The sequence below is a fragment of the Bos mutus genome, chromosome X (genome assembly GCF_027580195.1).
Source record: "Bos mutus isolate GX-2022 chromosome X, NWIPB_WYAK_1.1, whole genome shotgun sequence".
Classification (NCBI taxonomy): domain Eukaryota; kingdom Metazoa; phylum Chordata; class Mammalia; order Artiodactyla; family Bovidae; genus Bos; species Bos mutus.
In genome coordinates this window covers 42,962,510-42,978,882 of record NC_091646.1, presented here as the reverse complement: position 1 = coordinate 42,978,882, position 16,373 = coordinate 42,962,510, and the positions used below count along the sequence as shown (strand labels likewise).

General features: G+C 38.1%; 1 long non-coding RNA gene across 1 annotated transcript in view; it reads left to right on the top strand.

The window, feature by feature from the left end:
* LOC138986324 (uncharacterized) overlaps nt 1-14,659 on the top strand; it is a 71,902-nt gene extending 57,243 nt beyond the window's left edge. The window contains exon 4 of the long non-coding RNA XR_011463158.1: nt 14,582-14,659. This is a non-coding gene — a long non-coding RNA (uncharacterized lncRNA). The remainder of the gene's footprint in view (nt 1-14,581) is intronic.
* Nucleotides 14,660-16,373: the final 1,714 nt, after the last annotated feature.

The following is a 16,373-nucleotide window of genomic DNA, read 5'->3' as shown; positions in this document are numbered from 1 at the left end:
ATATTGTATTAACTTTGTATGGTGACATATGGTATACTTATCGTGGTGTTCATTTTGCAGTGTACATAAATGCCAAAATACTATTTTGTACCCATGAAACTAATAAAATATTGTATGTCGAATATACTTCAATAAAAAGAAAATAGACTAAAAACTGAAAAGGGAGCTCATGCAGCTGAATATCAAAAAACCCAAAGAACCCAATCAAAAAATGGGAAGATCTAAATAGACATTTCTCCCAAAGAAGACAGACAGATGGCCGAGATTCTCAATGTCACTAATTATCAGAGAAATACAAGTCAAAACTGTAATGAGATATCACCTCAAATAGAATGGTCATCATAAAAATAATCTACAAACAATAAATGCTGGAGAGGGTGTGGAGAAAAGGGAACCCTCTTACACGGTTGGTGGAAATGTAAACTGATACAACCATTATGGAGAACAGTGTTGAGATTCCTTTAAAAACTAAATATAGAGTTACCATATGATACAGCAATCTCACTCCAGGGTATATATCTGGAGAAAACCATACATGAAAAAGATACATGTGTCCCGATGATCACTGTAGCACTATTAAAACAGCTAAGACATGGAAGCAACCTAAATGTCCATTGACAGATTTATGGGTAAAGAAGATGTGGTAATATACAATGGAATATTAATCAGCCATAGAAAAAACTGAAATAATGTCATTTGCAGCAACATGAATGGTCTAGAGCTTACCATACTAAATGAAGTAAGTCAGAGAGACAAATATTGTATAATTTGACTTATAGGTGGAATCTAATAAAAATTACACAAATGAACATTTTTACAGAATGGAAACAGACTCACAGATCTATAAATAAAACTTATGGTTACTAAAGCTGAAACATGGGGTGAAGTTAAAGTAGAACTTCCATATACTCTTTGATCTAGGAATTTGACTCCTAGGGAAATACTCTAGAGCAACTCCTGCACATGAGCACAGGAAGAAGGTACATAAGCATATGTTAATATCACTACACAGTGCACCACCCATCCTGCACTACACTGCTCTTGCTGCATAGGTACACCGCCCTTCTTTGACTCACTTTTTCCTTCTTTTTTTCTTTTCATCTTTGTAACTTTGGTCTGTTTCTTTTTATTTTTTCTGTCTTTTTTCCTTGTTACTTCTCTATTCTAAGTTTTCATATCACTTACTTTTTCCAAGTCATTACTTGCTTTTTTCCAAGTCATTATTAAGTTTTCATATCACTTGATTTTTCCAAGTCATTGCTAAACAAATAATACATGGATTATACAGTAATTATACTGTATAATCCCTATAGCTCAGATGATAAAGAATCTGCCTGCAATGCAGGAGACCTGGGTTCAATCCCTGGGTCAGGAAGCTCCTCTGGAAAAGGGAATGGCAATCCACTCCAGTATTCTTGCCTGGAGAATCCCATAGACAGAGGAGCCTAGTGTGCTACAGTCCATCTGGGTTGCAGAGAGTCAGACACTATTGATCAACTAACACTACTACTGATACTACTAAACAGGGAACTTTTCTTTTACTTAGCGATGCCTATAATCTTAGTATTGAAATTTTGGGGCTACTTTTGTCATCACCCATTCTTCAGTAGTTATTGTCTGCAGTAGATTCAGTTTTTTAAAAATTAAAAAAAAAGAAAGAAACCAAAAATCCCTCAGTTGATAGAAGACTGACCTCAAGGCAAGTGGGCAGCACCACATTTACATGGCATGGCAGTCAGTCAGGCTTCCAGAAACCAGAGTTACCTGAAATAGTTGTGACTAAAAGTGAGAAAGACCTCAGCACATTGAGGAAAGTAATAGTCACCACATTGTACAATTTACACCACAGGAAAGGTATGGAATTAGTTTTCAGCTAGATTTGGATTTAGTGATTTAGAATTGTGTAGAATTTAGGATTATTTCTTCCTTGCTATAGACTATTACCTTCTTGTATAAAAACATGGTCATATCTCTCCCATCTTTAAAAAAGTTTTGACCTGGGATCCACTACTGGCAAATGCCTTATAATTCTCCTTTACATAGCCTAGCTTCTTAAGGAAATTGTCTACATTGCTCTTCTGCTTCCTTATCTCCCTTTCACCTCCTCAACTCACTTGCCTGCATTGGCACTTTACAAGGTTACTGATGAACTCCATGGGCATTCGTCTGTGCTTGTATAGTCTTGACATCCTTTGCCATGTTTGTCCCTGTGGATTACTTCTGTCTGGAGAATTTATCCTTGCTTGACCTCTGTGAGTCATTCTCTCAATTTCCCTCAACTTTCTGCAGCCACTCATTTCTCTAGGTCTCTGTCTTAATGTGGATGTTTCTTCAAGTTCCCATACTTGATCCTCTTCTCTTTTCGTTCTTTGTGGCTGAGTTCTTCCGCTCTCATGACTCTCAAATCTAATCTCTTCAGTTTGGGCCTCTCACCTGAATTCCAGATGCAAATCTCCAACATAGCCATTTAGATGGTCGATCACCACGCTCAGACCTGGACAGCAACCCTGTAGCATGTGGAAGATCAGAGAGATAGTCTTCATTGCCTTTCTGTGTCAACTTTGACCTGATGGAAACTTCATGCTTTGTGGTTAGATTGGCCCCTAACATCCAGCTTCTTCAGAGTTGGATATGAATCCTGGTTCTCTTAAAATGAGACTTTGGCCAAGCCACTTATCCTCTCTGAGTTTCAGTTTCCTTATCTATGAAATAGAGATCATAATATTGCATTGACCAAAATGTTCGTTTGGGTTTTTCTGTAACATCTTATGGAACAAATCATAACATCTTATAAGAACAAATACAAACTTTTGGCCCACAAAATAGTAGTATCTTTCATATAGGATTGTGATGAAGATTACATGATTAAAGGATTAAATCATGAAAACTCCTTTGTACTAACTCTGGCACTTGGTGAACATTCAGTTAATAGTAGTTGAAATTAATAAATATCACTGTTACAGTTTTATTATTGCGTTGTTTGAGTTCGAATCCAGGCTCTCCTATCTACTGGATGTTGTAAGCCTTACCTTTATCTTCTGTAACATGGAAATGGATGTATCATTCAAGTAATTTATATATATATTTTTTTTGTGGCAAAATAAACTAGCACAGGAGTCTATAAACTTTTTCTATAAAGGGCCAGTTGGCAAATTTTTCAGCTTTGTAGCCCATCTGGTGTCTGTTAACTATGCAGCTCTGCTGTTGTAGTACTGAAATAGCCATAGACGACATGTAAATGAATGAGCATGTTCACTTGCTAAGTTGTGTCCAACTCTTTGTGACCCCATGGATTGTAGCCCACCAGGCTTCTCTCCATGGAATTTCCCAGGCAAGAACACTGGAGTGGGTTGCCATTTCCTTCTCCAAAAGGAATGAGCATGGATGTGTTCTAATTAGACTTTATTGGTGGGCACTGAAATTTGAATTTCATATGATTTTCATGTTCTTTGAAATATTATTATTCCTTTGATATCTTCAACATTTGAAAATGTAAAAACTATTCTTAGCTCTCAGGCTAAGAAAGACAAGTGGGAACTAAATCTGACCTAAGTGCTTATTGATCCCCAAAATAATGCATGCAAATTGGAATATCTAACCAAGGAGCCTAAGTACTTGCATTTGCTTGACTGAAGAACTCTATCTGGGAAGGTTAGTTCAAGGAAAGATGGCAGCTGGCCTTTTCCCATATGGAAGCTAACTTTGGCCCTTATTCCTGCTGTGTGAGAAGAAGAGGGAGAGACTTTAATCAGTCTTTGGGCTCTTTGAAAGCTCTACCTCTTCAAAATGTACACCACCCCTCCCCTGCCTCCTGCAAAGTGTCTTTATTTATTTATTTTTCAAGTAGTTTATTTCTTTATTTTTTTCTAGTTTTCTTTTTTTTTTTTTCTAATTTTATTTTATTTTTAAACTTTACATAATTGTATTAGTTTTGCCAAATATCAAAATGAATCCGCCACAGGTATACATGTGTTCCCCATCCCGAACCCTCCTCCCTCCTCCCTCCCCATACCATCCCTCTGGGCCGTCCCAGTGCACCAGCCCCAAGCATCCAGCATCGTGCATCGAACCTGGACTGGCAACTCGTTTCCTAGTTTATTTTTACAATTTTATTATTATTATTATTTTTTTACTTTACAATATTGTATTGGTTTTGCCATACATCAACATGCATCTGCCACGGGTGTACATATGTTCCCCATCCTGAACCCCCCTCCCACCTCCCTCCCCATACCATCCCTTTGGGTCATCCCAGTGCACCAGCCCCAAGCTTCCTGTATCCTGCAAAGTGTCTTTAAATCAGACCAACCAGCTCAGTAGTTCTTCTTCTGGAGGAAGAGCAGAGAGTAGCTATTCAATACCTTTCCATTAAAAACTATGTATTTGGCTGTGTTGGGTCTCAGCTGGGTCATGTGGGATCCTTCACTGCAGTGGCTGGACTCTAGTTGTGATGCACAGGATCCAGAGCACATGGACTCAGTAGTTGTGGTGCACGAGCTTAGTTCCCCCGAGGCAGGTGGGATCTTAGTTCCCTGACCAGGGATTGAACCTGTGTTTCCTGATGTAAGATGGATTCTCAACCACTGGATCATCAGGGAAGTCCAATGCTTTTTTTGTTTAAAACCTTACCTAATCAGAGGACAAATTTCTTTCCATCCCTTTCTTCCTTCCATCCACAAATATTTATTGGGTTTCTACTATTTTCTCAGGCATTATGTTTGCTACAGGAAAGACAAGGAGAATAAGACTGAAAATATTGCTGCCCTCATAGAGCTTATATTTTAGCAGGGGTGACAAAAAATAACTAATTATTTGGGGGAAATGTAATTGACAACTGTTTATTGTCTTTCTTATTTATCTTTCTTCTGTATGATTGTTTTTGATTCATATGTTTTACTTGCCTACTTGACATCTCTACTTGGCTGTTTCACTAGTTTTTCAACCTTAGCTAACCCAAATGGAGTTCTTGATTGCTTCTGTGCCGCCTTCAAACCTGTATGTTGCCCAAATCTTTCCATCTTAGATAACTGCAATACCATTTACTCAATTATTTAAGCCAGAAATGGGAAATCATTTTTACACTTTCTTCTCTCAGCTCTCACATCTGGTCAACCACTAAGTTCTGTCTCTTTTGCCTCCAAAATAAATCCAGAATCTGAACACTTCTTACAAATTCTAGCATTTTAACACCCTCCTCCAAGTCATTGTCATCTTCAGCCTCGACTATTGCAATAACTTATTATTTGGCATACACACTTCCATTCTGGCCCTCTTTCTTTCTGTACAGTAGGGTTGAAATCAGATCATATCCCACTCCCCACAACCATGTTAAATTAAAATCCAGTAAGTTCCTATTACACTTGAAATAACCTCAAATTTCTTACCATGGTCTGTCAGTTAATCACCAGCATAATCACCAGCATAATCTAGACCCTGCCCACTGCTATCCTTTCATCTTGTACTACATCATCTTCACCCCAGACACCTATACTGGCCTCTTTCCTTCAGTTCAGTTCAGTTCAGTCACTCAGTCGTGTCCAACTCTTTGTGATCCCATGAATCGCAGCACACCAGGCCTCCCTGTCCATCACCATCTCCTGGAGTTCACTCAAACTCATGTCCATCAAGTCGGTGATGCCATCCAGCCATCTCATTCTCTGTCCTCCCCTTTTCCTCCTGCCCGCAATCCCTCCCAGCATCAAAGTCTTTTCCAATGAGTCAACTCTTCGCATGAGGTGGCCAAAGTGCTGGAGTTTCAGCTTTAGCATCATTCCTTCCAAAGAACACCCAGGCCTGATCTCCTTTAGAATGGCCTCTTTCCTTAGGCACATCAAACTCCTTTCTGTAATTGGACTTTTGTACTTTTGTTCCCTCTGCCTGAAATGCTTTCTCTCAGGTTTCCTCATGGCTGGCTCATTCTCATTATTCAAGTTTCAAGTTTAAATGTAATCTTTTCTCAAAGATCTTAATCATCTTGTCTAAAGTAGCTATACCTACCTTCTCATACATAGTCATTATCCATTGGTGTAATTTATTTTCTTTGTAATGGTAGTCACTGTTTGATATTACATATTGATTTGTTTATTTATCATTTGTCTCCCCCTATTAGATTATTTGTTGTTGTTGCTCTGTCGATCAAGCGTGTCTGACTCTTTGTGACCCCATGGACTGCAGCACGCCAGACTTCCCTGTACCTGTATCTCCCGGAGTTTGCTCAAACTCATGTTCATTGAGTCAATGATGCCATCCAACCATCTCATCCTCTGTTAGATTATAAGCTCCATGAAATCCTTTATGTCTTTAAAAGTTTTATTTTAGACATGGTAAAGTTTAGGTACCTATGAGACATATAAGCAGTGATGTCAATTAGGCAGTTGAATATGTTTAGGTAAAATGAAGGGCGAGTGCACAGCATGTAATACATACCCACTACCTGTTAGTGAACATCAGCAACAGCAGTGATAGCATCATTATTATAATTACCATCATCATCCCAGTCATTGGCTGAAAGGTATTAGAGCATCTTTGATCTTGTATCATCACATCAAACACCCAACTTAATTGAACCAAGTAGCTCTTTTAAATTTCTTGAGCCAATTTGCAAATAAACAAGTAAGAAACTGAGGAATTTAAGAGCCCTCCAGGATTTGTGTTGCAGAAATGACGGCTTTTTTTTTTTTTTTTTGTGGGAGAGGATGTGCTGTCCTGTAGTCAGCTTTGGTGTTGCTCAAGAAAACTAAGTCAGATATAATTTGGGTGGCATTTAGAAACTCTTCTTCCCACAGCAGCAGTAGTGCTACCAGACAAATAGAATGATGTGTCTTCAGGCTCTGCTTGTGTTATCCTTAGGCAATGTCAACTTGTAAATCATGTACTTTTCACAGATCTTGTTATCGCTTATAAAATTTCTGTCAGTTCCCTCTGATTTCCATTACATCTTATCTTTCTTTTGTCTTGGTGACACCTGTATTTATACAAAGTACTAGATAGAGTATGAGATGCATAGATGTGTCAACATGTTTTCAATGCTTTAAAGAAGCCTAAGAAATCCCAGTAAACTTGCTCTTTCTCATGACATTCATGCTTAATACAGTAATAAGTATGAAGTTGTGTCTCTCCTATTTTATCTTTCTAGGGAGAGTTGCTACAGAGTATCTGAGAAAACAAGAAGAAAATAGTCTTTACATCCATGCTGAAACCTAATCACCCATGTTTACCTCCTTTCCAGCAAAGCAGAGGCAGAAATGGATAGGTGGGACACAGGGGCCAGGGTCTTTGTAGGCAAAAATAGTAAAGGAGTGTAAAGACATCTACTGACTTGGTAGGCACATGAAGCTCCATGTTTTAGTGACAGGTTCCAGTTTCTGACGCAGTTTTTGGTCTGTGAACTTGAAATTCTATTTACACCCTCTAGACCTCAGTTTCCTCATCAGTTATATGAGAAATAACTTTTTACACCTTGGGCTTGGAAAGATAATTGTTTTGGTGATATTTGGGAACTGTAGGAATAGATGCTCTGTGAGAAGTTTTTTCTGCTTTTTCTGTCTATTCATGTCTGACTTCCTTTCATATATTCTCTGAATTCTATACTGCACAGGTCTCCCAAAAATCTGATTTCCTGTTGTCTAGGCAGATGGTCAGTAAGCATCTCCACTTTGTCACTAACTATACAATTCCTCTCTACTCCACGTTAGCCAATTGCAACTAATATCCTTGAATCTATACTTGGACTTTACCACATGCTCACAAGACCTGTCCACACTTTGGATTATCCCTGTTGCCTGCTTTCTCAGCATCCAAATGCTGATAGTTGAGGAAGAAAGGCATGGGCATTTTGTTGACTCAGTGGCCTACAGAACAATGCTATCTGCTCTTTTGCCTTCATACCTTATTTACTCTCTACCATTATTGCTCCATCAGTCATTACTGCATTCATCTTTGTTGTCTTCCTATTATATTCACCACAATGGATGTTTCAGATATTTTTGGATACAAACTCTCAAGCCTACTCCCCTACACTCTCAGGTACCTTGTGAGAAGATAAAGGCTGTAGATCGTGGAACACCAGGTATTTCTTGATTTCCATATCTATTTTATACTTTCTTTACTTACTCAGAATTTCTCTGTATCTTTAGTTTCCTGTTGATGTCCCCTCCTACCTCAGTGAAAGAAGTGTTCCTCATCTTCATAAGGCTAATCCTTCCACTTGAGCTTAAATTTTTCCTTTCTTCCAAATGTGGGGCTCTACAGCATAAATTTCTTCTCTTTCTCTAGTATAATCAGTCTTTCTCTCTTCATTACCTTCTACTAATCTCTCTCTCGGGTGAAACAAAAGTCCCTCAGTCATTCAAAGATACTGTTTTATCGCTGTGCTTTTTTCATTGCCAACTTTTCAACATAGCAGTCATTTCTGTTTGCCTTGGTTGCCTTACAACACACTTACTCTTTCACTCTTTAATCTGATTTCTTCACTTAATGCAGCTCACCAACTCAGAGAGGCCTTCTTTGAGCACACTATTTAGTGGATTCCCTCCATTATTCTCTACCCCTGTATACTATTTTGTTCTTTCATAATAATTAGATTTGATACACATTTATTTGCTTGTTTATGTTTATTGTCTATCTGCCCTACCTGACTATGAATGGTATGAAGAGAATAAGTACGCATTTCAATTCATAAGTATATTACCCAGGACTTGACACAGTCCCTGGTCCATGGTAGGCCATCAGCAAATATTTGTTGAATGAATTATGGATGAATACTCAACTAAAATGCCTTTTCTGTCTGTTACCAAGTTTCCATTCCAGTGGCTTTCTTTAAGTTCTCATCCAGCTAGATTTTTTCATAGTGTTTGGACCCCTTGTCTTTGCTGGCATCGTACTGGCCTGGCTTTCCTCTCTTCTTTCATCTCCTTTTTATTTGCAGGCATGTTTCTCCTTAACCGCTTTCTATGGCTGTCTCCTAAGGAGCTTATGTTGGTATTGTTGTTGTCATCATGGTTATGATTGTTATTTCCTTTCCTCTCCTTCCCCTCCTCCCTTTCTCTTATTCATCCTCTTCTTTTTTCTCTTCCTCTTTCTCCTTCTTCATCTGCCTCTTCCTGTTCTCCCTTGTGACTTAAGTAATCAGTCATCCAGTCTTGTAGAATCTTCTTCCTTTCTCAGTAGCTGTTATACTCACCTCCTTCCAATTTAAATGCTTATTACCATATTGTAGTGAAAGTGAACGAGTTAGTCACTCAGTCATGTCTAACTCTTTGTGACCCCATGGAATCTAGCCCACCAGGCTCCTCTGTCCATGCGATTCACCTGGCAAGAATGCTGGAGTGGGTAGACATTCCTTTCTCCAGGAGCTTCCCAACCCAAAGATCAATCCCGGTCTCCTGCATTGCAGACAGATTCTTTACCATGTGAGCCACTTGTGAAGCCCATATTGTAGTGACTATTAGTAATTAAGAGTGTGTGACTAAGGAACTATATTTAAATTTTTGTTTAGTTTCAATTAATTTAAATTTAAATAGCCTGCAGTGCTTGGGTCTAGAGAATACTCCCAAATGGTCTAGGGCATGTGAGTCTGTGTCAGTAGATATTTTAGGTCAGAGAACCATGTGGGCTTAGGTCAGGGGCTGTGATGTGTAGCCTGGAGTTGGACTGAGGTCAGGTGCATCAGGAAAAACTTCCTCTAGAAAGGTGAATTGGGTCAATGGACATTCTCAGTTAAGTGCCATTTTTGTGAGGAGTCTGATGACTGGGGTGTTAGCAAAGTCTTTTCCAATCTTAAAGGGTCTGGACTATTTGAAGAATAGTATAAAAGTGGAATGTCCCTATCTCATATGTTTGTTGTGAGTACTGAGATAATGTAAAGTACTTAGAACATGATGACTGACAGTAGTATGTGCTCATGAAATGGTAACCATTTCTGTTGGTAACTATTTATGCATAATATAATAGTTAAGAGCATGGATTTGAGGATCAGTAGATCTGAGTTCTAGTCCTAGTGGCTATGTGACCTTGGCTAAGTCACTTTAATTTTATAAAACCTCTCAGTTTCCTCAATGCTAAAAGGAGAATAACACTCATCCTATAGGGATTTTTTGAGGCTATAAAACAGTTGGAGCACATTGTACAATATCTGGCACATAGTCTCTACTCATCCATATGATTATTATTATTGTATGTGGTATCTCTCTATTCGCTTCTTACTCAGAAGTCATTGCTACTCTTTTAAGGTTGATAGAAGTTCTTTTGAAGCCTGGACAGCATCTCCTTCATCCAGGAAAGCTTTGGAAGAAGGATCAACTTCAGTGGTTTGTTTTTTTTTTTGCAGTGTAAAGGCTTTGTTAATAAGAATATGGATGCAGACAGAAGTTTTGGCACCATACCCTTTCTAGTTCACAAGGTATTAGAGAGGTTCTTTAGCCTTAGTGGTCAGGAGTCCAGACAGACTTGTACTCTGTAAATCTGAAATTTGTAGATCCACCAGACTAACAGTTTTGGCACTAGAGCAGGGGTCTGTGCTTGCTAGGTGGGACTAGTGGTAAAGAACACACCTGTCAATGCAGGAGACATAAGAGATGTGGGTTTGATCCCTGGGTTGGGAAGATCCCCTGGAGGAGGGCATAACAACCCACTCTAGTATCCAGACAAGAATAGTCTGGAGAATACCATGGACTGAGGAGCCTGGTGGGCTACAATCCATAGGGTCACAAAGGGTCAGACATGACTGAGAGACTATGCACTGAAGCACTGAGCAGGGGCCTATAAAATGGATAAGCAATGCCATGAATGATTGGAAATTATTGAGGCATTCAAGTGAATAATTCATCTAGTTTTTAAAATTAAGTTTATTTTTTAATTGAAGGATAATTGCTTTACAGAATTGTGTTGGTTTCTGCCAAACATCAACATGAATCAGCCATATACATATGTCTCCTCCCTCTTGAACCCATCTAATTTGAAAACATTCTTGAAGACGGTTGCTCTAGAATCTTCTCTGACCCTTATGGTTTTAACCTGCATCTACGACATCAGTAAGAGGCACAAAGTTCAGTAATAGAAGTTCCCTGGTGGCTCAGATGGTAAAGAATCCACCTGCAATGCGGGAGACCTGGGTTCGATCCCTGGGTCAGGAAGATCCCCTGGAGAAGGAAATGGCAACCCACTCTAGTATTCTTGCCTAGAGAATTCCATAGACAGAGGAGCCTGGCAGGCTACAGTCCATGGGGTCACAAAGAGTCAGATACGACTGAGCAACTAAGCATACAGCACACAAAATCACTCTATCTTAGTGGTGAACAAAGTAGCACCAAAGAAGCCATTCCATTTCTGAAGCATTTAGAAGGCCTGAAGATAGTGTGCTGAAGACAATGGGTTTTAAAAAATTAATAAATTTATTTTTAATTGGAGGATAATTGCTTTACAATATTGTGTTGGTTTCTGCCATATGTTGGTTTCAACATGAATCAGCCATAGATATACATATGCCCCCTCCCTCTTGAACCTGCCTCCCACTTCCCACCCCATCCCACCCCTCTAGGTTGTTGCAGAGCATTGGATTTGAGCTTCCTGCATCTTACAGCAAATTCCCACTGGCTATCTATTTTACACATGATAATGTATATGTTTCAAAACTACTCTCTCAATTTGCCTCTTTCTCTTTCCCCCACTGTACAGACTTGTGGATAAATGGGTTTTGACACTGAATGTAGAAGAGAAGCTTGGCTGAAAGTGTGATATAGACTGGAATTCCAAAGTCTAAAATAATTTGGATAGATCACCTAGAGAGGTGTAAATACCTTGATTCTGACCCTCTCATCCCAAATTTATTCCTTCCTCAGTAGTCTCCATCTTAAGTAAAAGGCATCACCATCCACCTACTTGCTCAAGGCAGAAAACTCACCAACCTTGATTTCTGTCTCTCACCCTCCAAAACATGACAGTCTTGTCTATGTTAAATATATGTCATGAACTCTATCACTTTTCCACCTTGACTGCCATTACCCTAGTCCATCCATCCATCATCTCTCACCTGGACCACTGCAATAACTTCCGGACTGATCCCCCTGCTTCCACACTTTTCTCTTATGATTCATCCTCTGGAGTAATCTTTTAAAAATGTAAATCATATTTTTGTCTCTCTTCTAGAGGTCTTTTTGTCATATATTAAAAACAATTTTTAAAGTTTTTATGATAAATAAATGTACAAAATAATTTTACTAATAAAGTAACTCTTTACTAAAGGACCCTCCAAGATTTGGCCTATGTTCAACATGATCTACCTTACTTATTTTGTTCTGTCTTCACTGGCTATTTTGATAAACAGAAATGTTTTCTCTTTCAGGATCTTGTATTGCTCTTCTCTTAGGTATTTTCATGCCTGGCTCCTTCAAGTCATATAGATGTCAGCTCATGCTCTACCTCTTAAGAAATCTACTCTAGCTACTGTATTGGTCAATTACTCTTTCTCATCACCATGTTTTATTTTCTTCATGTCACTCATCATGTTTTTTTTTTAATTTTATTTTATTTTTAAACTTTACAATATTGTATTAGTTTTGACTCATCATGTTTTAAATTAACTCATTTATCTATTTTGTTGCTTTGTGCCTATCTCCTTCACATGATTTTATGATCCATGATGGCAGGAAGAAGTATTTGCAATAAACCTTTAAGATTTAAAGGAGTTTGTCAATTGGGTATGTGAGAAAGGGGGATGTTCTAAGAACAAAAAACTGATGACACAAAACTGATAGAGTATATAGTAAGAGGGTGAGATGGGAGAGGTGAAGAGCGGTGGGAGATTTGTCAAGGGCCAATTAGGCAAGAACCAGATGCTGAAGGGTCTAGTAAATACACCACACACGAGTTTAGATTTTATGCTGTAGCTGATGAAATCTCACTGAAGGGTCTTGAGCAGGGAAGTAAAATGATCAGATCTGTGATTTGCACAGATTACTCTAGAAGCATAGTAGAGGGCAGATTGGCAGTAGGCGATACAGGAAGAGGCAGACCAATCAGGAAGTCATTGGCAAAGTGTGAGCAAGAAATGAAGAATAGAGTTCCTAAGAAGTAGGAGCAGGTAGGAGGATATACAAGAGAGGGCAGAGGTGAGTGACAGTCAAGAGTCAGGAACACCAGGACTTGGTGACTTTTTAAAAAGAATTTTTACGTTTTGGCCACACGGCATGTGAGATCTTAATTCCTTGACCAGGGATTGAACCTGCGCCACCTGCACTGGAAGCATGGAATCTTAACCACTAGACCTCCAGGGAAGTCTCAGGACCATTGAGGGTCGGGGACAAGCAGAAGGAGAAAGGGTAGGGAAAGGGAAAGGAGGAAGGAAAGGAAGAGAAGGAGAGGAAAAGAAAGACTAGGGTGACTCTTGGGTCCCTACATTTGGATTGGGAGGATGGTAATACCATGGTAAAATATACCATATTTTAAGGAATTTGGAATAGGAAACAAGATGTATAAGTGGAAATTATATTTTCATTTTTGGCTATATTGAGTTGGCTGTAATAATAGTAAGTAAAACAACTATAAGAATTTACCGAATGCTTATTCTGTGTCAGTTTCTGTGATGAACATGTTCAATATCTCACAGGTGAGATACTTCCCACAGATAGGTGCCATTATCATCCCTATTTTACAGGTGGAGGAAACTGAGACATTAAGTAGTCAAATTGTTTGCTTGTGTTTATAAATGTCAGAGCTAGAATTTGAATCAGAGTTTTTTTTTTTTTTCCTCCAAAGCTCCAGTTGTGGTTCTAATGAGCAATGTTTAAAAACAATTGGACTATATGATGATCTTTTACTTTTATGTAGTTTGCTTCACGTTTTCTATTTCATATTCAGTGCTCCCATTTTATTGAGTTTTCCTATTTCTCCTCCTCTTTTTTTTGTTGTTCTTTCTCAAGCCTTTATCAAGCATAGTAGAAAAGCTTTTGTACACATATATATAGTATGTATAGTATATTTTAGAAAATTTATGAATTTCTGCCTACCTAAAAAAATTTATGACATTTTCATTCAACTTGTTTGACTTAGTATGAATAGCATGCTAGATTTCTAATTTATATTCACTCAAAACTTTGATATAATTCCATGTATTTTGGCATATAATATTACTGCTAAAAGTCTAGAAAACTTATTATCTTAGTGCTTTTAAAAAATTTGAATGAAGCTTGAAATTTCTAATCCATAAAAAACCTAACAGGAAATTAACAAGTGATACAGAATAAACTAAAGTACAGTTTTTGTTCAAATTTCACAAAATTTTATGCTAGTGTCCATTATTTGTTTTCATATCTTATTCAAGACTCTCTGTTGTATTTAATTGCATTGGGCAGCTTCAGCTGCATGCAACAAATTCTGGTGAATTCTCTTTTCATTTTTATTTTATTACAAATATTTTCTAATTTTTCTTGTTATAGGTTCTTAGATACACCCATCATTTAAAAGTGGACATTTAATGTCCAAATACATGGGATTTTGTTTATCATTCATATTAATGTCTCATTTTGATACTAATTTCTTATTTAAATGCATTCTTCTCTGCAATCATCCTCTGTGTTTTTTTCAGTATAAGTTTATTGAGGATTTTGATGGCTAAGTTGAAGATTTCTCTTGATGAATGTCACATCGCACTTGAAACTATGTGAGTTATTTTCAAATATCTTTTGATACTGATTTCTAGCGTAATTCCACAGTGATAAGAGAACAGACTCTATAAGTTTCCAATACCTTTTAGACCATGAAATTTTTGTACCTTGTTGTATGTCCCTGGGTATATGTTCCAGTGTCTCCTAGTTTACAGTCTATGGGAACTTGAATAGAGTTTGTATGCTACTGTCATATGAAAATTATATAAATCCTAATTATGTTCAATTGGTTTACAGTGCTTTTCAGATCTTCTGTATCTTTCTACCTCTGTATATTCATTCTGTTAATTTTTGAATGCTTAATATTGAAATTCAACTAAAATCTTAATTTATCTACTTAAGAAAATAATTGTAATATGTAGTGGAACTATATGTGACCTTGTTCTATATTTTCCAAGTCTCCAGTAAATGTGTTTTCATACTTTAATAATTAAAAAAATTAAACTTAAAAGGCTAGTCACTGAAGTATGATTCATAAGGAGACAGGGGATGGGATTCAGAACCCAGCTGGAGGTTTGGTCTGAGTTAGGAGGAAAACCCGTTCTCTCTATAAGAGACAAGCAGGTAGGCAGGTACATATATAGAAAAGTACGTAGGGAGGGGTCCAGGGAGTTGGGGAGTTTATACTTAGTGGTTTTTATTTTCTCTGGGCCAAGAAATAGACCATCTGCTGAGAGAAACATATTGAGAGTGAGAGTTGGGGGGTGCTTGGTGCCACAAGTCATTAATCATCAGTTTGGGATCAATGTTTACCTAGCATTTGAGCAGGAAGGCTTCAGAATATATGTAGGATGTGGCCCATCTGCCAATGTTGAACAATAAACTTATTGTTTCCTGATCTCTGAACAAGGCCATGGCTTTGTACTTTGAAACAGAGTATCAGCATTACCTATCTATCTTCTACAATTAGGAGAAAATGCCTTCTACCTTAGTTAAGCAGAAACATGTTTGGACCTTTTCAAAAGGAACTTTTAATAGAAAATTTGGTGTGAGAGGGCAAAGACAGAGAAGTGGACAATCTTCAGGAGTACAGATTCCTTACTGGAACTATTAATACCTCTGTCTGGGGAGGCCTTACAAATAGCTGTGAAAAGAAGAGAAGCGAAAAGCAAAGGAGAAAAGGAAAGATATAAACATCTGAATGCAGAGTTCCAAAGAATAGCAAGAAAAGATAAGAAAGCCTTCTTCAGTGATCAATGCAAAGAAATAGAGGAAAACAACAGAATGGGAAAGACTAGGGATCTCTTCAAGAAAATCAGAGATACCAAAGGAACATTTCATGCAAAGATGAGCTCGATAAAGGACAGAAATGGTATGGACCTAACAGAAGCAGAAGATATTAAGAAGAGATGGCAAGAATACACAGGAGAACTGTACAAAAAAGATCTTCACGACCCAGATAATCACGATGGTGTGATCATTGACCTAGAGCCAGACATCCTGGAATGTGAAGTCAAGTGGGCCTTAGAAAGCATCACTACGAACAAAGCTAGTGGAGGTGATGGAATTCCAGTTGAGCTATTCCAAACCCTGAAAGATGATGCTGTGAAAGTGCTGCACTCAGTATGCCAGCAAATTTGGAAAACTCAGCAGTGGCTACAGGACTGGAAAAGGTCAGTTTTCATTCCAATCCCAAAGAAAGGCAATGCCAAAGAATGCTCAAACTACCACACAATTGCACTCACCTCACACGCTAGTAAAGTAATGCTCAAA